A 19,019-nucleotide genomic window follows, 5' to 3' on the forward strand; every position below is an offset into this window, starting at 1 on the left:
GTCCTTTGACTGGGCTAATTGTTGTCGTTCGGCGGCGACATTTCGAGCCCGCTGGGCATAAAGGATGTTATGGAAGCCGAATGGAGTGTTTAACTTTGCCGCAGGTAGTTCGAGGGCGGTATCCACGTGTAGATCGGCTTCGTAGCCGTGCAAGAGAAAGAAGGGAGAGTATCCCGTAACGATGTGTATGGAGGTATTATAGGCGAAGACCAGGTGGGGTAAAAATTGGTCCCAGTCGTTGTGTTTTTCCGACACATATTGAGACATCATGTCAGCGAGAGTTTTGTTAAAACGTTCCGTGAGGCCATTAGTTCGAGGATGGTACGCTGTAGTTGTTTGATGTTTCACGCTAAAAAGGAGAGTGATTTCTTTCAATAGGTTGTTTAAGAATTCTTTTCCTCTGTCTGTAATGAGTTCTTTTGGGGTTCCGAATTTTAAAAATACGTTTTTCATTAGAAAAGATGCTGCCTCCTCCGCCGTTCCCCTTGGGACCGCGGCCGCTACTACCGTCTTCGTACAATAGTCCGTGCAGACGAATACGTGCTTGTTCCCACTAGTAGACTCGGGAAAGGGGCCAAGCTTATCTATTCCGCATCTTTCAAAGGGTTTGGTCGTTGGCGGGATTGATTGAAGGAATCCCGCTGGGCGAAATGGATATATTTTTTGAGAGTTGCATGGTATGCAGGAACTAACGTAGTTTGATATCTGATTGAGCATTTTAGGCCAAAAGAAGCGTTGTCTAATTTTTTCTCATGTGCGGCGGAAGCCTAAGTGGCCTGCGGTGACGTCATCGTGTAGTGCGTGTAGGATTTCTTTTCTGATTTCTTTAGGGACAACCATTACAAGTTTTAACCCGTCTTCGGTTTTTACGCGGCGATGAAGAATGTTACCTAGGATCTCGTAGCATTTTGCCATTTTCTTAACGTCTTTAGAAGGCGAAGAATCGGGGCTCTCTAGGCAATTTATTATCTTTGAAAAAACGGGGTCCTTTTGTTGAAGGTTACGGATATTGAAATTTCGGAAACGCTTGAGTGTTTCGGCTTGGTTTACTGCGGCAAGCAGGATAGGTATTTCTTCCTTGGGGGCTGGATCGAGCATCCATATGTTTACGTCCATTCTTATGGGTTATCAGAACATCGAATTCTTGTAATTGCAGGGCCCAACGGGCCAGCCTCCCATTTGGGTTCTTTACCGATTTTAAATATCAGAGGGCGTGATGGTCTGTTACGACTTTGAAGGGTCGTCCATAAAGGTATGGTCGAAATTTCTGGGTGCCGTATATGATCGCAAGGCATTCTCTGTCAGTAGGGCTGTAGTTTTGTTCAGCTTTGTTTAATAGGCGGCTAGTGTATCCAATTACATGCTCACGCCCATCTCGTCTTTGTTTCAAGATGGCACCGATGCCGTATGCGGAAGCGTCGCTATGTAATTCGAATGGTTCTTCAAATACGGGATGAGAGAGAATCGGCGATGAAATTAGACGTTCTCTTAGCGTTTGAAACGCTTCTTCTGCTTCGGGGGTCCATTCAAAAAGTGAGTCTTTTGTGGTAAGGTCTGAGAGAGGTTTTGCGATGGATGAAAAGTTATGGATGAATCGACGATAATACCCAGCGAGTCCCAAAAAGCGTTGTATTTCCTTGACGTTGTTTGGTTTGGGAAATTTCTCAACAGCTTCGATTAATCGTGGGTCGGGATAAACCCCCTCTCCGTCGATCACGTGACCCAGGTAGCGAATTCGGGTTTTAGCGAAGGAGCATTTCTCTGGTTTTATTTTTAGTCCTGCCGTTTGGAGACATTTAAAGACTTTTTCCAAATGGTGTAAGTGTTCCTCGAAAGTACGGGAAAATATAATGATGTCGTCTAAATAAGCGAGGGCTACTTTCCACATGAGAGCACCAAGTACTTTGTGCATGAGACGTTGGAAAGTACTGGGAGCGTTGCATAGGCCCATTCCCAGTACGTTAAACTCATATTGGCCATCGGGGGTGACGAAAGCGGTTTTTTCTTTGTCATCCTCGTGTAACTCGACTTGAAAATAGCCTTGAGCCAAATCAAGCGTTGTGAACAGGTTTGATCCGAAAAGGCGATCCAGCGTATCGTCAATGCGTGGTATGGGATGGACATCTTTCTTGGTTACGGAGTTTAATTTCCGCCAGTCTACGCAGAATCTTATACCCCCGTCCTTGTTTTTGACCATTATTACTGGAGCGGCCCAGGGCGAACAAGATTCCCTGATGATGTTGTTGTGGAGCATTTTGTCTACTTCCTTTTTGATAGTATCTCGTTCCGTGATAGACTTACGATAAGGTTGGGATCTGACTGGTGATGCGTCCCCCGTGTTGATTCGGTGCCGGACCAACGACGTACGTCCGAGATCTCCGTTGTGACGGGAGAAAACCGTGTGATATTTTTGAAGCATACTTTTTAAGGATGATAATTGCGACTCGTTAAGGTGGTCTCCGAAATCCAAGTTATCAGGCAGGGTTTCATCCGGGCTAAAGGTCTCGTCAAGGTAGTTTATGTCAAGAACCGGGTAGCCTTCACCCACAAGTGTTTTTTCAGGGAGAATTATCGGTTGTTTACCGAGATTTGCGACTCGCAGAACGCCTTTACCCTCGTTGAAAGCGGTTATGGTTTTACAAACTAAAAGTTTATATCGGTCAGCGGTGTCGCGGGCTTGTTCTACGAGTAGTGTTAAGTCGTCGTGCTTGCACGTAACGTCCAATACTATTTCTGATTCAGGTGGTATCACAGTATCCTGTGCCAGCCTTATTTGTACTGGACCTTCAATAGTGGGTGTAGTTGCAAAGGAGAGGAGTTCGTCCTGAATTTGAACCGTAGATTCTCCAAAGTCTATTACGATTTTATTGTTTATGCAAAATTCTAGCCCGAGTAGTAGGTCATACGCGAAGTCTTCAATCACGTAAACGTCAATCATTTGTGTGGACTGCCCGAGCTGGACAGATGTTTGAGTTTTCCCGAGAGGTTTAATGTTCTGACCATTGGCGACTCGGAACACGATATCGGTTGCAGGGCTGACGGTCAGCCCCAGGGACGCGGCTTTTTCTCGACTTATTATGTTTTTAACGCTTCCCGTATCGAAAATAATGTTGACCGGGTGATGAGAAATGTCTAATGATGCTGAAAGTTGAACTAACTGATGTGATGATTGAATAAAAAGTGGGAATTCTTCTGGGGTCGACAAAGGGTACTTCCCTACATCCTCCGCCGGCGGTCGTTTCCCGAACCGTTATTCGCGTTTTGGGTGTGATGTCCCGGTTCACTGCGATAGGGTGAGTCCGAGCGATTTCTGTTTCCGGGGTTTGGGGAAGCTGATCGCTGGCTCGCGGTGTACGGCGAGGGGCTACGGCCCCTATTAAATTGTCGGCTGTTATTTCTGTTATTATAGGGCGAGGGGCTACGACCTCTATTAAACACTTGACTACTTGTTCTATTAAAGTCCTTTCTTTGTTGGAACGAAAGTCCGCTACCCCGAATATCGCGTGCTGGGGATGGATCTCGCCACGAGCGGTGCGTGGTTTGGCGTTGGTCTTGGCAATAAGAAGCCCTGTGGTCATTACGTCCACACTGTGAACAATTGAGGCTTTTCTGCATCTTTTCTATATCTGTATTAAGATGCCGATTTTCATCTCTCAATCTACGTTTTTCTTGGTTAATTTCGAGAATTTCGTCACGTAGCTGTTCATTCTCGTTTGTTAGTTGACGTACTTCCCTACGTAATTGGGCCAGCTCCTGCTGGTCAGCGGAATTATAGGGAAATGCAGTCGTCGCGGCCGATGAACTAGGGACGTTGCCAGCTAGGGCCGTAGCAAGGACGTCGATTATTTTGTGGTCACCATGAGACAGGCTGTCCATGGGCGATGATAGGAGTTGTATATTGCCGAGAAAGTCAGCAGTCGATGCGGGTTGCATGAGAACAATTTTCTCACGTAAATGAGGTAAAATACCTCGCAAAAGATGGTGGAGTTTCTCCGTCTCGGACATAGAGGGGTTCACCCTCGAACAGAGATCGATGACATTTCGATAATACGTGACCGGAGATTCACCGGGCATTTGTTTGCGAGACAGGAGTTCGTTGAACGTGGCTAGTGAATTTTGGCCAAATTCAGCCTTTAAGGCGGCTTCCCAGTCGGGCCAGGTGAGAGCGCCTTGTGAGGAAGCGGCACTCTGAAGGCGTATTCTCGCAGAATACCAGGAAATCGCTTTTCCCTGAAGAACAGTTGGCAAAATGGCTATTTTTCATCATCATTTTTGCCCGCCAGTACTTGTTTAAAAATGGTCAACCAATCGTGAACATCGTGAATAGCGGGATCGAATTTCGGGGCATCCCGAGCGAGATTGATGGCAGCAACGGCAGCGGCTACGGCTTGAGCGATATCGGCGGAAGTCGCCATACTGGAAAGTATCGTTTCTGCAGCAGGGGTTGATTGCAACGGCAAATGTATCTTTTGCGCCGGTGCTGAGGTTGAACGACGAGCGCGTGGCGGTTTAGTGTAACCGTAGAATTCGGGTACCAATTTTCGGCACCTCCGTGAGCTGCGGGGAACTGGATCAGTCGGCCGGAGATTCCCGAGAGTTACCGTTGAAATATTGTCCGCGAATTTAGCTTCGAAATCGGCAGTTAACGGTAAGCTTAAAAGCGAAGTGTTGTCCGGATACCAATAAATTTCAGTGTCCGAAGAAACGGTGACGGAGCTAGAGCTCATAAGCCAAAAATGCCGATATAAGGACGGGCGCATACGGACCGCGCCTCCACCACTTGTCACGTCAGTGGAAGTACGAAGCAAATATTTATAAGTAAAAATATCTTTATTCAGTCTTTAAACGTAGGTATGTAAGTACCGGCTGCAAGTCGTACTTGAGCGGGGAGATGTTCTCTTAGTAGGGGCTGAGCCTTGGGCCTTATCCCTCTACTAAGAGCGGAGAAGCTAGAAAGTATAGCAGGGGCTGGACCTTAGGTCTTATCCCTCTGCTAGCTATCAGCTAATGCTTCCCTCAAGCCAGGGCGAAGCGGCCTTTTATACCCTCCTCGTATGCCGAGGGCAATTTAGGAAACTGGAGGACACGTTCGCACTGGCTTCTCAATCTATTCCCGACAATATCTAGAGTTTGCTCAAACCAGTCCGATATGGTCTAGTGGTTAGGATATCTGGCTCTCACCCCGAAGGCCCGGGTTCGATTCCCGGTATCGGAGCGAGTGCTTTTGTACCGTTTTTGAAGAATAAATTTAAAGACACATTTATAGGAATAATATCTAGGGTTTGCTCAAATCAGTCCGATATGATCTAATGGCTAGGATATCTAGCTCTCACCCAGAAGGCCCGGGTTCGATTCCCGGTATCGGAGACAGTGCTTTTGTACCGCTTTTAAAGAATAAAATTAAAGACACATTTATAGGAATAATATCTAGGGTGTGCTCAAACCAGTCCGATATGGTCTAGTGGAGATATATCTGGCTCTCACCAAGAAGGCCCGGGTTCGATTTCCGATATCTGAGCGAGTGCTTTTGTACCGGTTTTGAAGAATAGACTTAAGGATATAGGTTAATGAATAGAATTAAGACTTGGTTAAGCAAGTCCGAGATGGTCTAGTGGCTAGGATATCTGGCTCTCACCCAGAATGCCCGAGTTCGATTCCCGGTATCGGAGACTGTGCTTTGTACCGCTTTTAAAGAAAAAATTTAAAGACACATTTATAGGAATAATATCTAGGGTTTGCACAAACCAGTCCGATATGGTCTAGTGTCTACGATATCTGGCTCTCAGCCACAAGGCCCGGGTTCGATTTCTGGTAAAGGAGCGAGTGCTTTTGTACCGGTTTTGAAGAATAGACTTAAGGATATAGGTTTATGAATAGAATTAAGACTTGGTTGAGCAAGTCCGATATGGTCTAGTGGCTAGGATATCTGGCTCTCACCCAAAAGGCCCGGGTTCGATTCCCGGTATCGGAGCGAGTGCTTTTGTACCGTTTTTGAAGAATAAACTTAAGGATATAGGTTTATATTTAGAATTAAGATTTGGTTAAGCTAGTGCAATATGGTCTAGTGGCTAGGATATCTGGCTTTCACCCAGAAGGCCCGGGTTCGATTCCCGGTATCGGAGACTGTGATTTGTACCGCTTTTAAAGAATAAATTTAAAGACACATTTATAGGAATAATATCTAGGGTTTGCTCAAACCAGTCCGATAAGGTCAAGTGGCTAGGATATCTGGCTCTCACCCAGAAGGCCCGGGTTCGATTCCCGGTATCGGAGCGAGTGCTCTTGTACCGTTTTTGAAGAATAAATTTAAAGACACATTTATAGGAATTATATCTAGAGTTTGCTCAAACCAGTCCGATATGGTCTAGTGGCTAGGATATCTGGCTCTCACCCAGAAGTCCCGGGTTCGATTCCCGGTATCGGAGCGAGTGCTTTTGTACCGTTTTTGAAGAATAAATTTAAAGACACATTTATAGGAATAATATCTAGGGTTTGCTCAAACCAGTCCGAAATGATCTAATGGCTAGGATATCTGGCTCTCACCCAGAAGGCCCGGGTTCGACTCCCGGTATCGGAGCGAGTGCTTTTGTACCGTTTTTGAAGAATAAATATAAAGACACATTTATAGGAATAATATCTAGGGTTTGCTCAAACCAGTCCGATATGATCTAAGGGCTAGGATATCTAGCTCTCACCCAGAAGGCCCGGTTTCGATTCCCTGTATCGGAGACAGTGCTTTTGTACCGCTTTTAAAGAATAAAATTAAAGACACATTTATAGGAATAATATCTAGGGTGTGCTCAAACCAGTCCGATATGGTCTAGTGGCTAGGATATCTGGCTCTCACCCAGAAGGCCCGCGTTCGATTCCCGGTATCGGAGCGAGTGCTTTTGTACCGTTTTTGAAGAATAAATTGAAAGACACATTTATAGGAATAATATCTAGGGTTTGCTCAAACCAGTCCGATATGATCTAATGGCTAGGATATCTGGCTCTCACCCAGAAGGCCCGGGTTCGATTCCCGGTATCGGAGCGAGTGGTTTTGTACCGTTTTTGAAGAAAAATTTAAAGACACATTTATAGGAATAATATCTAGGGTTTCCTCAAACCAGTCCGATATGATCTAATGGCTAGAATATCTGGCTTTCACCCAGAAGGCTCGGGTTCGATTCCCGGTATCGGAGACAGTGCTTTTGTACCGCTTTTAAAGAATAAAATTAAAGACACATTTATAGGAATAATATCTAGGGTTTGCTCAAACCAGTCCGATATGGTCTAGTGGCTAGGATATCTGGCTCTCACCTAGAAGAACCGGGTTCGATTCCCGATATCGGAGCGAGTGCTTCTGTACCGGTTTTGAAGAATAGACTTAAGGATATAGGTTAATGAATAGAATTAAGACTTGGTTAAGCAAGTCCGAGATGGTCTAGTGGCTAGGATATCTGGTTCTCACCCAGAAGGCCCGGGTTCGATTCCCGGTATCGGAGACTGTGCTTTGTTCCGCTTTTAAAGAAAAAATTTAAAGACACATTTATAGGAATAATATCTAGGGTTTGCACAAACCAGTCCGATATGGTCTAATGTCTAGGATATCTGGCTCTCACCCAGAAGGCCCGGGTTCGATTCCCGGTATCGGAGCGAGTGCTTTTGTACCGTTTTTGAAGAATAAACTTAAGGATATAGGTTTATCTTTAGAATTAAGATTTGGTTAAGCTAGTGCAATATGGTCTAGTGGCTAGGATATCTGGCTTTCACCCAGAAGGTCCGGGTTCGATTCCCGGTAACGGAGACTGTGATTTGTACCACTTTTAAAGAATAAATTTAAAGACACATTTATAAGAATAATATCTAGGGTTTGCTTAAACCAGTCCGATATGGTCAAGTGGCTAGGATATCTGGCTCTCACCCAGAAGGCCCGGGTTCGATTCCCGGTATCGTAGCGAGTGCTTTTGTACCGTTTTTGAAGAATTAATTTAAAGACACATTTATAGGAATAATATCTAGGTTTTGCTCAAACCAGTCCGAAATGATCTAATGGCTGGGATATCTGGCTCTCACCCAGAAGGCCCGGGTTCGATTCCCGGTATCGGAGCGAGTGCTTTTGTACCGTTTTTGAAGAATTAATTTAAAGACACATTTATAGGAATAATATCTAGGGTTTGCTCAAACCAGTCCGATATGATCTAATGGCTAGGATATCTGGCTTTCACCCAGAAGGCCCGGGTTCGATTCCCGGTATCGGAGACAGTGCTTTTGTACCGCTTTCAAAGAATAAAATTAAAGACACATTTATAGGAATAATATCTAGGGTTTGCTCAAACCAGTCCGATATGGTCTAGTGGCTAGGATATCTGGCTCTCACCCAGAAGGCCCGGGTTTGATTCCCGGTATCGGAGCGAGTGCTTTTGTACCGTTTTTGAAGAATAAACTTAAGGATATAGGTTTATATTTAGAATTAAGATTTGGTTAAGCAAGTCCGATATGGTCTAGTGGCTAGGATATCTGGCTCTCACCCAAAAGGCCCGGGTTCGATTCCCGGTATCGGAGCGAGTGCTTTTGTACCGTTTTTGAAGAATAGATTTAAAGACACATTTATAGGAATAATATCTAGGGTTTGCTCAAACCAGTCCGATATGGTCTAGTGGCTAGGATATCTGGCTCTCACCCAGAAGGCCCGGGTTCGATTCCCGGTATCGGAGCGAGTGCTTTCGTACCGCTTTTAAAGAATAAAATTAAAGACACATTTATAGGAATAATATCTAGGGTTTGCTCAAACCAGTCCGATATGATCTAGTGGCTAGGATATCTGGCTCTCACCTAGAAGGCCCGGGTTCGTTTCCCGATATCGGAGCGAGTGCTTTTGTACCGGTTTTGAAGAATAGACTTAAGGATATAGGTTTATGAATAGAATTAAGACTTTGTTGAGCAAGTCCGATATGGTCTAGTGGCTAGGATATCTGGCTTTCACCCAGAAGGTCCGGGTTCGATTCCCGGTGTCGGAGACTGTGATTTGTACCGCTTTTAAAGAATAAATTTAAAGGCACATTTATAGGAATAATATCTAGGGTTTGCTCAAACCAGTCCGATATGATCTAATGGCTAGGATATCTGGCTTTCACCCAGAAGGCTCGGGTTCGATTCCCGGTATCGGAGACAGTGCTTTTGTACCGGTTTTGAATAGTAAAATTAAAGACACATTTATAGGAATAATATCTAGGGTTTGCTCAAACCAGTCCGATATGGTCTAGTGGCTAGGATATCTGGCTCTCACCTAGAAGGCCCGGGTTCGATTCCCGATATCGGAGCGAGTGCTTCTGTACCGGTTTTGAAGAATAGACTTAAGGATATAGGTTAATGAATAGAATTAAGACTTGGTTAAGCAAGTCCGAGATGGTCTAGTGGCTAGGATATCTGGTTCTCACCCAGAAGGCCCGGGTTCGATTCCCGGTATCGGAGACTGTGCTTTGTACCGCTTTTAAAGAAAAAATTTAAAGACACATTTATAGGAATAATATCTAGGGTTTGCACAAACCAGTCCGATATGGTCTAGTGTCTAGGATATCTGGCTCTCACCCACAAGGCCCGGGTTCGATTCCCGGTCAAGGAGCGAGTGCTTTTGTACCGGTTTTGAAGAATAGACTTAAGGATATAGGTTTATGAATAGAATTAAGACTTGGTTGAGCAAGTCCGATATGGTCTAGTGGCTAGGATATCTGGCTCTCATCCAAAAGGCCCGGGTTCGATTCCCGGTATCGGAGCGAGTGCTTTTGTACCTTTTTTGAAGAATAAACTTAAGGATATAGGTTTATCTTTAGAATTAAGATTTGGTTAAGCTAGTGCAATATGGTCTAGTGGCTAGGATATCTGGCTTTCACCCAGAAGGTCCGGGTTCGATTCCCGGTAACGGAGACTGTGATTTGTACCACTTTTAAAGAATAAATTTAAAGACACATTTATAAGAATAATATCTAGGGTTTGCTTAAACCCGTCCGATATGGTCAAGTGGCTAGGATATCTGGCTCTCAACCAGAAGGCCCGGGTTCGATTCCCGGTATCGGAGCGAGTGCTCTTGTACCGTTTTTGAAGAATAAATTTAAAGAAACATTTATAGGAATTATATCTAGGGTTTGCTAAAACCAGTCCGATATGGTCTAGTGGCTAGGATATCTGGCTCTCACCCAAAAGGCCCGGGTTCGATTCCCGGTATCGGAGCGAGTGCTTTTGTACCGTTTTTGAAGAATAGATTTAAAGACACATTTATAGGAATAATATCTAGGGTTTGCTCAAACCAGTCCGAAATGATCTAATGGCTAGGATATCTGGCTCTCACCCAGAAGGCCCGGGTTCGATTCCCGGTATCGGAGCGAGTGCTTTTGTACCGCTTTTAAAGAATAAAATTAAAGACACATTTATAGGAATAATATTTAGGGTTTGCTCAAACCAGTCCGATATGATCTAGTGGCTAGGATATCTGGCTCTCACCTAGAAGGCCCGGGTTCGATTCCCGATATCGGAGCGAGTGCTTTTGTACCGGTTTTGAAGAATAGACTTAAGGATATAGGTTTATGAATAGAATTAAGACTTGGTTGAGCAAGTCCGATATGGTCTAGTGGCTAGGATATCTGGCTCTCACCCAGAAGGCCCGGGTTCGATTCCCGGTATCGGAGCGAGTGCTTTTGTACCGTTTTTGAAGAATAAATTTAAAGACACATTTATAGGAATAATATCTAGGGTTTGCTCAAACCAGTCCGATATGATCTAATGGCTAGGATATCTGGCTTGCACCCAGAAGGCTCGGGTTCGATTCCCGGTATTGGAGACAGTGCTTTTGTACCGCTTTTAAAGAATAAAATTAAAGACACATTTATAGGAATAATATCTAGGGTTTGCTCAAATCAGTCCGATATGGTCTAGTGGCTAGGATATCTGGCTCTCACCCAGAAGGCCCGGGTTCAATTCCCGGTATCGGAGTGAGTGCTTTTGTACCGTTTTTGAAGAATAAATTTAAAGACACATTTATAGGAATAATATCTAGGGTTTGATCAAACCAGTCCGATATGATCTAATGGCTAGGATATCTGGCTCTCACCCAGAAGGCCCGGGTTTGATTCCCGGTATCGGAGCGAGTGCTTTTGTACCGTTTTTGAAGAAAAATTTAAAGACACATTTATAGGAATAATATCTAGGGTTTGCTCAAACCAGTCCGATATGATCTAATGGCTAGGATATCTGGCTTTCACCCAGAAGGTCCGGGTTCGATTCCCGGTATCGGAGACTGTGATTTGTACCGCTTTTAAAGAATAAATTTAAAGACACATTTATAACAATAATATCTAGGGTTTGCTCAAACCAGTCCGATATGGTCAAGTGGCTAGGATATCTGGCTCTCACCCAGAAGGCCCGGGTTCGATTCCCGGTATCGGAGCGAGTGCTCTTATACCGTTTTTGAAGAATAAATTTAAAGAAACATTTATAGGAATTATATCTAGGGGTTGCTAAAACCAGTCCGACGTGGTCTAGTAGCTAGGATATCTGGCTCTCTCCCAGAAGGCCCGGGTTCGATTCCCGGTATCGGATCGAGTGCTTTTGTACCGTTTTTGAAGAATAAATTTAAAGACACATTTATAGGAATAATATCTAGGGTTTGCTCAAACCAGTCCGAAATGATCTAATGGCTAGGATATCTGGCGCTCACCCAGAAGGCCCGGGTTCGATTCCCGGTATCGGAGCGAGTGCTTTTGTACCGTTTTTGAAGAATAAATTTAAAGACACATTTATAGGAATAATATCTAGGGTTTGCTCAAACCAGTCCGAAATGATCTAATGGCTAGGATATCTGGCGCTCACCCAGAAGGCCCGGGTTCGATTCCCGGTATCGGAGCGAGTGCTTTTGTACCGTTTTTGAAGAATAAATTTAAAGACACATTTATTGGAATAATATCTAGGGTTTGCTCAAACCAGTCCGATATGGTCTAGTGGCTAGGATATCTGGCTCTCACCCAGAAGGCCCGGGTTCGATTCCCGGTATCGGAGCGAGTGCTTTTGTACCGTTTTTGAAGAATAAACTTAAGGATATAGGTTTATATTTTGAATTAAGATTTGGTTAAGCTAGTGCAATATGGTCTAGTGGCTAGGATATCTGGCTTTCACCCAGAAGGTCCGGGTTCGATTCCCGGTATCGGAGAATGTGATTTGTACCGCTTTTAAAGAATAAATTTAAAGACACATTTATAAGAATAATATCTAGGGTTTGCTCAAACCAGTCCGATATGGTCAAGTGGCTAGGATATCTGGCTCTCACCCAGAAGGCCCGGGTTCGATTCCCGGTATCGGAGCGAGTGCTCTTGTACCGTTTTTGAAGAATAAATTTAAAGAAACATTTATAGGAATAATATCTAGGGTTTACTCAAACCAGTCCGAAATGATCTAATGGCTAGGATATCTGGCTCTCACCCAGAAGGCCCGGGTTCGATTCCCGGTATCGGAGCGAGTGCTTTTGTACCGTTTTTGAAGAATAAATTTAAAGACACATTTATAGGAATAATATCTAGGGTTTGCCCAAACCAGTCCGATATGATCTAATGGCTAGGATATCTGGCTTTCACCCAGAAGGCCCGGGTTCTATTCCCGGTATCGGAGACAGTGCTTTTGTACCGCTTTTAAAGAATAAAATTAAAGACACATTTATAGGAATAATATCTAGGGTTTGCTCAAACCAGTCCGATATGGTCTAGTGGCTAGGATATCTGGCTCTCACACAGAAGGCCCGGGTTCGATTCCCGGTATCGGAGACAGTGCTTTTGTACCGCTTTTAAAGAATAAAATTAAAGACACATTTATAGGAATAATATCTAGGGTTTGCTCAAACCAGTCCGATATGGTCTAGTGGCTAGGATATCTGGCTCTCACCCAGAAGGCCCGGGTTCGATTCCCGGTATCGGAGCGAGTGCTTTTGTACCGTTTTTGAAGAATAAATTTAAAGACACATTTATAGGAATAATATCTAGGGTTTGAACAAACCAGTCCGATATGGTCAAGTGGCTAGGATATCTGGCTCTCACCCAGAAGGCCCGGGTTCGATTTCCGGTATCGGGGCGAGTGCTTTTGTACCGTTTTTGAAGAATAAATTTAAAGACACATTTATAGGAATAATATCTAGGGTTTGCTCAAACCAGTCCAATATGATCTAATGTCTAGGATATCTGGCTTTCACCCAGAAGGCCCGGGTTCGATTCCCGGTATCGGAGACAGTGCTTTTGTACCGCTTTTAAAGAATAAAATTAAAGACACATTTATAGGAATAATATCTAGGGTTTGCTCAAATGAGTCCGATATGGTCTAGTGGCTAGGATATCTGGCTCTCACCCAGAAGGCCCGGGTTCAATTCCCGGTATCGGAGTGAGTGCTTTTGTACCGTTTTTGAAGAATAAATTTAAAGACACATTTATAGGAATAATATCTAGGGTTTGATCAAACCAGTCCGATATGATCTAATGGCTAGGATATCTGGCTCTCACCCAGAAGGCCCGGGTTTGATTCCCGGTATCGGAGCGAGTGCTTTTGTACCGTTTTTGAAGAAAAATTTAAAGACACATTTATAGGAATAATATCTAGGGTTTGCTCAAACTAGTCCGATATGATCTAATGGCTAGGATATCTGGCTTTCACCCAGAAGGCCCGGGTTCGATTCCCGGTATCGGAGCGAGTGCTTTTGTACCGCTTTTAAAGAATAAAATTAAAGACACATTTATAGGAATAATATCTAGGGTTTGCTCAAACCAGTCCGATATGGTCTAGTGGCTAGGATATCTGGCTCTCACCCAGAAGGCCCGGGTTCGATTCCCGGTATCGGAGCGAGTGCTTTTGTACCGTTTTTGAAGAATAAACTTAAGGATATAGGTTTATATTTAGAATTAAGATTTGGTTAAGCAAGTCCGATATGGTCTAGTGGCTAGGATATCTGTTTCTCACCCAAAAGGCCCGGGTTCGATTCCCGGTATCGGAGCGAGTGCTTTTGTACCGTTTTTGAAGAATAGATTTAAAGACACATTTATAGGAATAATATCTAGGGTTTGCTCAAACCAGTCCGAAATGATCTAATGGCTAGGATATCTGGCTCTCACCCAGAAGGCCCGGGTTCGATTCCCGGTATCGGAGCGAGTGCTTTTGTACCGCTTTTAAAGAATAAAATAAAAGACACATTTATAGGAATAATATCTAGGGTTTGCTCAAACCAGTCCGATATGATCTAGTGGCTAGGATATCTGGCTCTCACCTAGAAGGCCCGGGTTCGATTCCCGATATCGGAGCGAGTGCTTTTGTACCGGTTTTGAAGAATAGACTTAAGGATATAGGTTTATGAATAGAATTAAGACTTGGTTGAGCAAGTCCGATATGGTCTAGTGGCTAGGATATCTGGCTCTCACCCAAAAGGCCCGGGTTCGATTCCCGGTATCGGAGCGAGTGCTTTTGTACCGTTTTTGAAGAATAAACTTAAGGATATAGGTTTATGTTTAGAATTAAGATTTGGTTAAGCTAGTGCAATATGGTCTAGTGGCTAGGATATCTGGCTTTCACCCAGAAGGTCCGGGTTCGATTCCCGGTATCGGAGACTGAGATTTGTACCGCTTTTAAAGAATAAATTTAAAGACACATTTATAAGAATAATATCTAGGGTTTGCTCAAACCAGTCCGATATGGTCAAGTGGCTAGGATATCTGGCTCTCACCCAGAAGGCCCGGGTTCGATTCCCGGTATCGGAGCGAGTGCTTTTGTACCGTTTTTGAAGAATAAATTTAAAGACACATTTATAGGAATAATATCTAGGGTTTGCTCAAACCAGTCCGATATGATCTAATGGCTAGGATATCTGGCTCTCACCCAGAAGGCCCGGGTTCGATTCCCGGTATCGGAGACAGTGCTTTTCTACCGCTTTTAAAGAATAAAATTAAAGACACATTTATAGGAATAATATCTAGGGTTTGCTCAAACTAGTCCGATATGGTCTAGTGGCTAGGATATCTGGCTCTCACCCAGAAGGCCCGGGTTCGATTCCCGGTATCGGAGCGAGTGCTTTTGTACCGTTTTTGAAGAATAAATTTAAAGACACATTTATAGGAATAATATCTAGGGTTTGAACAAACCAGTCCGATATGGTCAAGTGGCTAGGATATCTGGCTCTCACCCAGAAGGCCCGGGTTCGATTTCCGGTATCGGGGCGAGTGCTTTTGTACCGTTTTTGAAGAATAAATTTAAAGACACATTTATAGCAATAATATCTAGGGTTTGCTCAAACCAGTCCGAAATGATCTAGTGGCTAGGATATCTGGCTCTCACCCAGAAGGCCCGGGTTCGATTCCCGGTATCGGAGCGAGTGCTTTTGTACCGTTTTTGAAGAATAAATTTAAAGACACATTTATAGGAATAATATCTAGGGTTTGCTCAAACCAGTCCAATATGATCTAATGGCTAGGATATCTGGCTTTCACCCAGAAGGCCCGGGTTCGATTCCCGGTATCGGAGACAGTGCTTTTGTACCGCTTTTAAAGAATAAAATTAAAGACACATTTATAGGAATAATATCTAGGGTTTGCTCAAATCAGTCCGATATGGTCTAGTGGCTAGGATATCTGGCTCTCACTAAGAAGGCCCGGGTTCAATTCCCGGTATCGGAGTGAGTGCTTTTGTACCGTTTTTGAAGAATTAATTTAAAGACACATTTATAGGAATAATATCTAGGGTTTGATCAAACCAGTCCGATATGATCTAATGGCTAGGATATCTGGCTCTCACCCAGAAGGCCCGGGTTTGATTCCCGGTATCGGAGCGAGTGCTTTTGTACCGTTTTTGAAGAAAAATTTAAAGACACATTTATAGGAATAATATCTAGGGTTTGCTCAAACTAGTCCGATATGATCTAATGGCTAGGATATCTGGCTTTCACCCAGAAGGCCCGGGTTCGATTCCCGGTATCGGAGCGAGTGCTTTTGTACCGTTTTTGAAGAAAAATTTAAAGACACATTTATAGGAATAATATCTAGGGTTTGCTCAAACTAGTCCGATATGATCTAATGGCTAGGATATCTGGCTTTCACCCAGAAGGCCCGGGTTCGATTCCCGGTATCGGAGACAGTCCTTTTGTACCGCTTTTAAAGAATAAAATTAAAGACACATTTATAGGAATAATATCTAGGGTTTGCACAACTAAGTCCGATATGGTCTAGTGTCTAGGATTTCTGGCTCTCACCCACAAGGCCCGGGTTCGATTCCCGGTAAAGGAGCGAGTGCTTTGTACCGGTTTTGAAGGATAGACTTAAGGATATAGGTTTATGAATAGAATTAAGACTTGGTTGAGCAAGTCCGATATGGTCTAGTGGCTAGGATATCTGGCTCTCACCCAAAAGGCCCGGGTTCGATTCCCGGTATCGGAGCGAGTGCTTTTGTACCGTTCTTGAAGAATAAACTTAAGGATATAGGTTTATATTTAGAATTAAGATTTGGTTAAGCTAGTGCAATATGGTCTAGTGGCTAGGATATCTGGCTTTCACCCAGAAGGTCCGGGTTCGATTCCCGGTATCGGAGACTGTGCTTTGTACCGCTTTTAAAGAAAAAATTTAAAGACACATTTATAGGAATAATATCTACGGTTTGCACATACCAGCCCGATATGGTCTAGTGTCTTGGATTTCTGGCTCTCACCCACAAGGCCCGGGTTCGATTCCCGTTAAAGGAGCGAGTGCTTTTGTACCGGTTTTGAAGAATAGATTTAAGGCTATAGGTTTATGAATAGAGTTAAGACTTGGTTGAGCAAGTCCGTTATGGTCTAGTGGCTAGGATATCTGGCTCTCACCCAAAAGGCCCGGGTTCGATTCCCGGTATCGGAGCGAGTGCTTTTGTACCGTTTTTGAAGAATAAATTTAAAGAAAAATTTATAGGAATTATATCTAGGGTTTGCTAAAACCAGTCCGACATGGTCTAGTAGCTAGGATATCTGGCTCTCTCCCAGAAGGCCTGGGTTCGATTCCCGGTATCGGAGCGAGTGCTTTTGTACCGTTTTTGAAGAATAAATTTAAAGACACATTTATAGGAATAATATCTAGGGTTTGCTCAAACCAGTCCGAAATGATCTAATGGCTAGGATATCTGGCTCTCACCCAGAAGGCCCGGGTTCGATTCCCGGTATCGGAGCGAGTGCTTTTGTACCGTTTTTGAAGAATAAATTTAAAGACACATTTATAGGAATAATATCTAGGGTTTGCTCAAACCAGTCCGATATGATCTAATGGCTAGGATATCTGGCTTTCACCCAGAAGGCCCGGGTTCGATTCCCGATATCGGAGCGAGTGCTTTTGTACCGGTTTTGAAGAATAAATTTAAAGACACATTTATAGGAATAATATCTAGGGTTTTATCAAACCAGTCCGATATGATCTAATGGCTAGGATATCTGGCTCTCACCCAGAAGGCCCGGGTTCGATTCCCGGTATCGGAGCGAGTGCTTTTGTACCGTTTTTGAAGAAAAATTTAAAGACACATTTATAGGAATAATATCTAGGGTTTGCTCAAACCAGTCCGATATGATCTAGTGGCTAGGATATCTGGCTCTCACCTAGAAGGCCCGGGTTCGATTCCTGATATCGGAGCGAGTGCTTTTGTACCGGTTTTGAAGAATAGACTTAAGGATATAGGTTAATGAATAGAATTAAGACTTGGTTAAGCAAGTCCGAGATGGTCTAGTGGCTAGGATATCTGGCTCTCACCCAGAATGCCCGGGTTCGATTCCCGGTATCGGAGACTGTGCTTTGTACCGCTTTTAAAGAAAAAATTTAAAGACACATTTATAGGAATAATATCTACGGTTTGCACATACCAGCCTGATATGGTCTAGTGTCTTGGATTTCTGGCTCTCACCCACAAGGCCCGGGTTCGATTCCCGTTAAAGGAGCGAGTGCTTTTGTACCGGTTTTGAAGAATAGATTTAAGGCTATAGGTTTATGAATAGAGTTAAGACTTGGTTGAGCAAGTCCGTTATGGTCTAGTGGCTAGGATATCTGGCTCTCACCCAAAAGGCCCGGGTTCGATTCCCGGTATCGGAGCGAGTGCTTTTGTACCGTTTTTGAAGAATAAATTTAAAGACACATTTATAGGAATAATATCTAGGGTTTGCTCAAACCAGTGCGGTATGATCTAATGGCTAGGATATCTGGCTCTCACCCAGAAGGCCCGGGTTCGATTCCCGGTATCGGAGCGAGTGCTTTTGTACCGTTTTTGAAGAATAAATTTAAAGACACATTTATAGGAATAATATCTAGGGTTTGCTCAAACCAGTCCGAAATGATCTAATGGCTAGGTTATCTGGCTCTCACCCAGAAGGCCCGGGTTCGATTCCCGGTACCGGAACGAGTGCTTTTGTACCGTTTTTGAAGAATAAATTTAAAGACACATTTATAGGAATAATATCTAGGGTTTGCTCAAACCAGTCCGATATGATCTAATGGCTAGGATATCTGGCTTTCACACAGAAGTCCCGGGTTCGATTCCCGGTATCGGAGACAGTGCTTTTGTACCGCTTTTAAAGAATAAAATTAAAGACACATTTATAGGAATAATATCTAGGGTTTGCTCAAACCAGTCCGATATGGTCTAGTGGCTAGGATATCTGGCTCTCACCCAGAATGCCCGAGTTCGTGTCCCGGTATCGGAGACTGTGCTTTGTACCGCTTTTAAAGAAAAAATTTAAAGACACATTTATAGGAATAATATCTAGGGTTTGCAAAAACCAGTCCAATATGGTCTAGTGTCTACGATATCTGGCTCTCACCCACAAGGCCCGGGTTCGATTTCCGGTAAAGGAGCGAGTGCTTTTGTACCGGTTTTGAAGAATAGACTTAAGGATATAGGTCTATGAATAGAATTAAGACTTGGTTGAGCAAGTCCGATATGGTCTAGTGGCTAGGATATCTGGCTCTCACCCAAAAGGCCCGGGTTCGATTCCCGGTATCGGAGCGAGTGCTTTTGTA

The 19,019-nt window shown here is 43.8% G+C and overlaps 56 non-coding genes across 56 annotated transcripts; all 56 read left to right on the top strand.

The window, feature by feature from the left end:
- The first annotated feature begins 5,143 nt into the window (after nt 1–5,143).
- TRNAE-CUC (transfer RNA glutamic acid (anticodon CUC)) lies at nt 5,144–5,215 on the top strand. Its single transcript has one exon. It is a non-coding gene; the product is annotated as a tRNA-Glu (tRNA).
- An 80-nt stretch (nt 5,216–5,295) lies between these two features.
- Nucleotides 5,296–5,367, top strand: TRNAE-CUC (transfer RNA glutamic acid (anticodon CUC)). Its single transcript has one exon. It is a non-coding gene; the product is annotated as a tRNA-Glu (tRNA).
- A 532-nt stretch (nt 5,368–5,899) lies between these two features.
- On the top strand, nt 5,900–5,971 carry TRNAE-CUC (transfer RNA glutamic acid (anticodon CUC)). The gene has a single exon. It is a non-coding gene; the product is annotated as a tRNA-Glu (tRNA).
- A 382-nt stretch (nt 5,972–6,353) lies between these two features.
- Nucleotides 6,354–6,425, top strand: TRNAE-CUC (transfer RNA glutamic acid (anticodon CUC)). Its single transcript has one exon. It is a non-coding gene; the product is annotated as a tRNA-Glu (tRNA).
- An 80-nt stretch (nt 6,426–6,505) lies between these two features.
- Nucleotides 6,506–6,577, top strand: TRNAE-CUC (transfer RNA glutamic acid (anticodon CUC)). The gene has a single exon. It is a non-coding gene; the product is annotated as a tRNA-Glu (tRNA).
- Nucleotides 6,578–6,809: 232 nt separating this feature from the next.
- On the top strand, nt 6,810–6,881 carry TRNAE-CUC (transfer RNA glutamic acid (anticodon CUC)). The gene has a single exon. It is a non-coding gene; the product is annotated as a tRNA-Glu (tRNA).
- Nucleotides 6,882–6,961: 80 nt separating this feature from the next.
- TRNAE-CUC (transfer RNA glutamic acid (anticodon CUC)) lies at nt 6,962–7,033 on the top strand. The gene has a single exon. It is a non-coding gene; the product is annotated as a tRNA-Glu (tRNA).
- Nucleotides 7,034–7,415: 382 nt separating this feature from the next.
- On the top strand, nt 7,416–7,487 carry TRNAE-CUC (transfer RNA glutamic acid (anticodon CUC)). Its single transcript has one exon. It is a non-coding gene; the product is annotated as a tRNA-Glu (tRNA).
- A 79-nt stretch (nt 7,488–7,566) lies between these two features.
- Nucleotides 7,567–7,638, top strand: TRNAE-CUC (transfer RNA glutamic acid (anticodon CUC)). The gene has a single exon. It is a non-coding gene; the product is annotated as a tRNA-Glu (tRNA).
- A 534-nt stretch (nt 7,639–8,172) lies between these two features.
- On the top strand, nt 8,173–8,244 carry TRNAE-UUC (transfer RNA glutamic acid (anticodon UUC)). Its single transcript has one exon. It is a non-coding gene; the product is annotated as a tRNA-Glu (tRNA).
- Nucleotides 8,245–8,324: 80 nt separating this feature from the next.
- TRNAE-CUC (transfer RNA glutamic acid (anticodon CUC)) lies at nt 8,325–8,396 on the top strand. Its single transcript has one exon. It is a non-coding gene; the product is annotated as a tRNA-Glu (tRNA).
- Nucleotides 8,397–8,475: 79 nt separating this feature from the next.
- TRNAE-CUC (transfer RNA glutamic acid (anticodon CUC)) lies at nt 8,476–8,547 on the top strand. The gene has a single exon. It is a non-coding gene; the product is annotated as a tRNA-Glu (tRNA).
- Nucleotides 8,548–8,627: 80 nt separating this feature from the next.
- On the top strand, nt 8,628–8,699 carry TRNAE-CUC (transfer RNA glutamic acid (anticodon CUC)). Its single transcript has one exon. It is a non-coding gene; the product is annotated as a tRNA-Glu (tRNA).
- Nucleotides 8,700–8,930: 231 nt separating this feature from the next.
- TRNAE-UUC (transfer RNA glutamic acid (anticodon UUC)) lies at nt 8,931–9,002 on the top strand. The gene has a single exon. It is a non-coding gene; the product is annotated as a tRNA-Glu (tRNA).
- A 231-nt stretch (nt 9,003–9,233) lies between these two features.
- Nucleotides 9,234–9,305, top strand: TRNAE-CUC (transfer RNA glutamic acid (anticodon CUC)). The gene has a single exon. It is a non-coding gene; the product is annotated as a tRNA-Glu (tRNA).
- Nucleotides 9,306–9,384: 79 nt separating this feature from the next.
- On the top strand, nt 9,385–9,456 carry TRNAE-CUC (transfer RNA glutamic acid (anticodon CUC)). Its single transcript has one exon. It is a non-coding gene; the product is annotated as a tRNA-Glu (tRNA).
- Nucleotides 9,457–9,686: 230 nt separating this feature from the next.
- On the top strand, nt 9,687–9,758 carry TRNAE-CUC (transfer RNA glutamic acid (anticodon CUC)). Its single transcript has one exon. It is a non-coding gene; the product is annotated as a tRNA-Glu (tRNA).
- Nucleotides 9,759–9,988: 230 nt separating this feature from the next.
- Nucleotides 9,989–10,060, top strand: TRNAE-CUC (transfer RNA glutamic acid (anticodon CUC)). The gene has a single exon. It is a non-coding gene; the product is annotated as a tRNA-Glu (tRNA).
- An 80-nt stretch (nt 10,061–10,140) lies between these two features.
- TRNAE-CUC (transfer RNA glutamic acid (anticodon CUC)) lies at nt 10,141–10,212 on the top strand. The gene has a single exon. It is a non-coding gene; the product is annotated as a tRNA-Glu (tRNA).
- An 80-nt stretch (nt 10,213–10,292) lies between these two features.
- Nucleotides 10,293–10,364, top strand: TRNAE-CUC (transfer RNA glutamic acid (anticodon CUC)). Its single transcript has one exon. It is a non-coding gene; the product is annotated as a tRNA-Glu (tRNA).
- Nucleotides 10,365–10,444: 80 nt separating this feature from the next.
- TRNAE-CUC (transfer RNA glutamic acid (anticodon CUC)) lies at nt 10,445–10,516 on the top strand. The gene has a single exon. It is a non-coding gene; the product is annotated as a tRNA-Glu (tRNA).
- A 79-nt stretch (nt 10,517–10,595) lies between these two features.
- On the top strand, nt 10,596–10,667 carry TRNAE-CUC (transfer RNA glutamic acid (anticodon CUC)). The gene has a single exon. It is a non-coding gene; the product is annotated as a tRNA-Glu (tRNA).
- Nucleotides 10,668–10,747: 80 nt separating this feature from the next.
- TRNAA-UGC (transfer RNA alanine (anticodon UGC)) lies at nt 10,748–10,819 on the top strand. The gene has a single exon. It is a non-coding gene; the product is annotated as a tRNA-Ala (tRNA).
- An 80-nt stretch (nt 10,820–10,899) lies between these two features.
- TRNAE-CUC (transfer RNA glutamic acid (anticodon CUC)) lies at nt 10,900–10,971 on the top strand. Its single transcript has one exon. It is a non-coding gene; the product is annotated as a tRNA-Glu (tRNA).
- Nucleotides 10,972–11,051: 80 nt separating this feature from the next.
- TRNAE-CUC (transfer RNA glutamic acid (anticodon CUC)) lies at nt 11,052–11,123 on the top strand. Its single transcript has one exon. It is a non-coding gene; the product is annotated as a tRNA-Glu (tRNA).
- Nucleotides 11,124–11,202: 79 nt separating this feature from the next.
- Nucleotides 11,203–11,274, top strand: TRNAE-UUC (transfer RNA glutamic acid (anticodon UUC)). The gene has a single exon. It is a non-coding gene; the product is annotated as a tRNA-Glu (tRNA).
- A 79-nt stretch (nt 11,275–11,353) lies between these two features.
- Nucleotides 11,354–11,425, top strand: TRNAE-CUC (transfer RNA glutamic acid (anticodon CUC)). The gene has a single exon. It is a non-coding gene; the product is annotated as a tRNA-Glu (tRNA).
- A 536-nt stretch (nt 11,426–11,961) lies between these two features.
- TRNAE-CUC (transfer RNA glutamic acid (anticodon CUC)) lies at nt 11,962–12,033 on the top strand. Its single transcript has one exon. It is a non-coding gene; the product is annotated as a tRNA-Glu (tRNA).
- Nucleotides 12,034–12,263: 230 nt separating this feature from the next.
- On the top strand, nt 12,264–12,335 carry TRNAE-CUC (transfer RNA glutamic acid (anticodon CUC)). Its single transcript has one exon. It is a non-coding gene; the product is annotated as a tRNA-Glu (tRNA).
- An 80-nt stretch (nt 12,336–12,415) lies between these two features.
- On the top strand, nt 12,416–12,487 carry TRNAE-CUC (transfer RNA glutamic acid (anticodon CUC)). The gene has a single exon. It is a non-coding gene; the product is annotated as a tRNA-Glu (tRNA).
- A 232-nt stretch (nt 12,488–12,719) lies between these two features.
- Nucleotides 12,720–12,791, top strand: TRNAE-CUC (transfer RNA glutamic acid (anticodon CUC)). The gene has a single exon. It is a non-coding gene; the product is annotated as a tRNA-Glu (tRNA).
- An 80-nt stretch (nt 12,792–12,871) lies between these two features.
- Nucleotides 12,872–12,943, top strand: TRNAE-CUC (transfer RNA glutamic acid (anticodon CUC)). The gene has a single exon. It is a non-coding gene; the product is annotated as a tRNA-Glu (tRNA).
- Nucleotides 12,944–13,327: 384 nt separating this feature from the next.
- Nucleotides 13,328–13,399, top strand: TRNAE-CUC (transfer RNA glutamic acid (anticodon CUC)). Its single transcript has one exon. It is a non-coding gene; the product is annotated as a tRNA-Glu (tRNA).
- Nucleotides 13,400–13,479: 80 nt separating this feature from the next.
- Nucleotides 13,480–13,551, top strand: TRNAE-CUC (transfer RNA glutamic acid (anticodon CUC)). Its single transcript has one exon. It is a non-coding gene; the product is annotated as a tRNA-Glu (tRNA).
- A 79-nt stretch (nt 13,552–13,630) lies between these two features.
- Nucleotides 13,631–13,702, top strand: TRNAE-UUC (transfer RNA glutamic acid (anticodon UUC)). The gene has a single exon. It is a non-coding gene; the product is annotated as a tRNA-Glu (tRNA).
- An 80-nt stretch (nt 13,703–13,782) lies between these two features.
- TRNAE-CUC (transfer RNA glutamic acid (anticodon CUC)) lies at nt 13,783–13,854 on the top strand. Its single transcript has one exon. It is a non-coding gene; the product is annotated as a tRNA-Glu (tRNA).
- A 231-nt stretch (nt 13,855–14,085) lies between these two features.
- TRNAE-CUC (transfer RNA glutamic acid (anticodon CUC)) lies at nt 14,086–14,157 on the top strand. The gene has a single exon. It is a non-coding gene; the product is annotated as a tRNA-Glu (tRNA).
- Nucleotides 14,158–14,237: 80 nt separating this feature from the next.
- Nucleotides 14,238–14,309, top strand: TRNAE-CUC (transfer RNA glutamic acid (anticodon CUC)). Its single transcript has one exon. It is a non-coding gene; the product is annotated as a tRNA-Glu (tRNA).
- A 79-nt stretch (nt 14,310–14,388) lies between these two features.
- On the top strand, nt 14,389–14,460 carry TRNAE-CUC (transfer RNA glutamic acid (anticodon CUC)). Its single transcript has one exon. It is a non-coding gene; the product is annotated as a tRNA-Glu (tRNA).
- Nucleotides 14,461–14,690: 230 nt separating this feature from the next.
- Nucleotides 14,691–14,762, top strand: TRNAE-CUC (transfer RNA glutamic acid (anticodon CUC)). Its single transcript has one exon. It is a non-coding gene; the product is annotated as a tRNA-Glu (tRNA).
- Nucleotides 14,763–14,842: 80 nt separating this feature from the next.
- TRNAE-CUC (transfer RNA glutamic acid (anticodon CUC)) lies at nt 14,843–14,914 on the top strand. Its single transcript has one exon. It is a non-coding gene; the product is annotated as a tRNA-Glu (tRNA).
- Nucleotides 14,915–14,994: 80 nt separating this feature from the next.
- TRNAE-CUC (transfer RNA glutamic acid (anticodon CUC)) lies at nt 14,995–15,066 on the top strand. Its single transcript has one exon. It is a non-coding gene; the product is annotated as a tRNA-Glu (tRNA).
- A 232-nt stretch (nt 15,067–15,298) lies between these two features.
- Nucleotides 15,299–15,370, top strand: TRNAE-CUC (transfer RNA glutamic acid (anticodon CUC)). Its single transcript has one exon. It is a non-coding gene; the product is annotated as a tRNA-Glu (tRNA).
- Nucleotides 15,371–15,450: 80 nt separating this feature from the next.
- Nucleotides 15,451–15,522, top strand: TRNAE-UUC (transfer RNA glutamic acid (anticodon UUC)). The gene has a single exon. It is a non-coding gene; the product is annotated as a tRNA-Glu (tRNA).
- An 80-nt stretch (nt 15,523–15,602) lies between these two features.
- Nucleotides 15,603–15,674, top strand: TRNAE-CUC (transfer RNA glutamic acid (anticodon CUC)). Its single transcript has one exon. It is a non-coding gene; the product is annotated as a tRNA-Glu (tRNA).
- An 80-nt stretch (nt 15,675–15,754) lies between these two features.
- TRNAE-CUC (transfer RNA glutamic acid (anticodon CUC)) lies at nt 15,755–15,826 on the top strand. The gene has a single exon. It is a non-coding gene; the product is annotated as a tRNA-Glu (tRNA).
- Nucleotides 15,827–15,905: 79 nt separating this feature from the next.
- Nucleotides 15,906–15,977, top strand: TRNAE-UUC (transfer RNA glutamic acid (anticodon UUC)). Its single transcript has one exon. It is a non-coding gene; the product is annotated as a tRNA-Glu (tRNA).
- Nucleotides 15,978–16,056: 79 nt separating this feature from the next.
- TRNAE-UUC (transfer RNA glutamic acid (anticodon UUC)) lies at nt 16,057–16,128 on the top strand. The gene has a single exon. It is a non-coding gene; the product is annotated as a tRNA-Glu (tRNA).
- A 230-nt stretch (nt 16,129–16,358) lies between these two features.
- Nucleotides 16,359–16,430, top strand: TRNAE-CUC (transfer RNA glutamic acid (anticodon CUC)). The gene has a single exon. It is a non-coding gene; the product is annotated as a tRNA-Glu (tRNA).
- A 381-nt stretch (nt 16,431–16,811) lies between these two features.
- Nucleotides 16,812–16,883, top strand: TRNAE-CUC (transfer RNA glutamic acid (anticodon CUC)). The gene has a single exon. It is a non-coding gene; the product is annotated as a tRNA-Glu (tRNA).
- Nucleotides 16,884–17,115: 232 nt separating this feature from the next.
- Nucleotides 17,116–17,187, top strand: TRNAE-CUC (transfer RNA glutamic acid (anticodon CUC)). The gene has a single exon. It is a non-coding gene; the product is annotated as a tRNA-Glu (tRNA).
- Nucleotides 17,188–17,419: 232 nt separating this feature from the next.
- On the top strand, nt 17,420–17,491 carry TRNAE-CUC (transfer RNA glutamic acid (anticodon CUC)). The gene has a single exon. It is a non-coding gene; the product is annotated as a tRNA-Glu (tRNA).
- Nucleotides 17,492–17,721: 230 nt separating this feature from the next.
- Nucleotides 17,722–17,793, top strand: TRNAE-CUC (transfer RNA glutamic acid (anticodon CUC)). The gene has a single exon. It is a non-coding gene; the product is annotated as a tRNA-Glu (tRNA).
- A 230-nt stretch (nt 17,794–18,023) lies between these two features.
- Nucleotides 18,024–18,095, top strand: TRNAE-CUC (transfer RNA glutamic acid (anticodon CUC)). Its single transcript has one exon. It is a non-coding gene; the product is annotated as a tRNA-Glu (tRNA).
- Nucleotides 18,096–18,175: 80 nt separating this feature from the next.
- TRNAE-CUC (transfer RNA glutamic acid (anticodon CUC)) lies at nt 18,176–18,247 on the top strand. Its single transcript has one exon. It is a non-coding gene; the product is annotated as a tRNA-Glu (tRNA).
- Nucleotides 18,248–18,933: 686 nt separating this feature from the next.
- On the top strand, nt 18,934–19,005 carry TRNAE-CUC (transfer RNA glutamic acid (anticodon CUC)). The gene has a single exon. It is a non-coding gene; the product is annotated as a tRNA-Glu (tRNA).
- Nucleotides 19,006–19,019: the final 14 nt, after the last annotated feature.

The sequence above is a fragment of the Phalangium opilio genome, unplaced genomic scaffold, assembly GCF_054372755.1.
Source record: "Phalangium opilio isolate 3A_F unplaced genomic scaffold, DU_Popi_V2 ptg000230l_1, whole genome shotgun sequence".
Taxonomy (NCBI): domain Eukaryota; kingdom Metazoa; phylum Arthropoda; class Arachnida; order Opiliones; family Phalangiidae; genus Phalangium; species Phalangium opilio.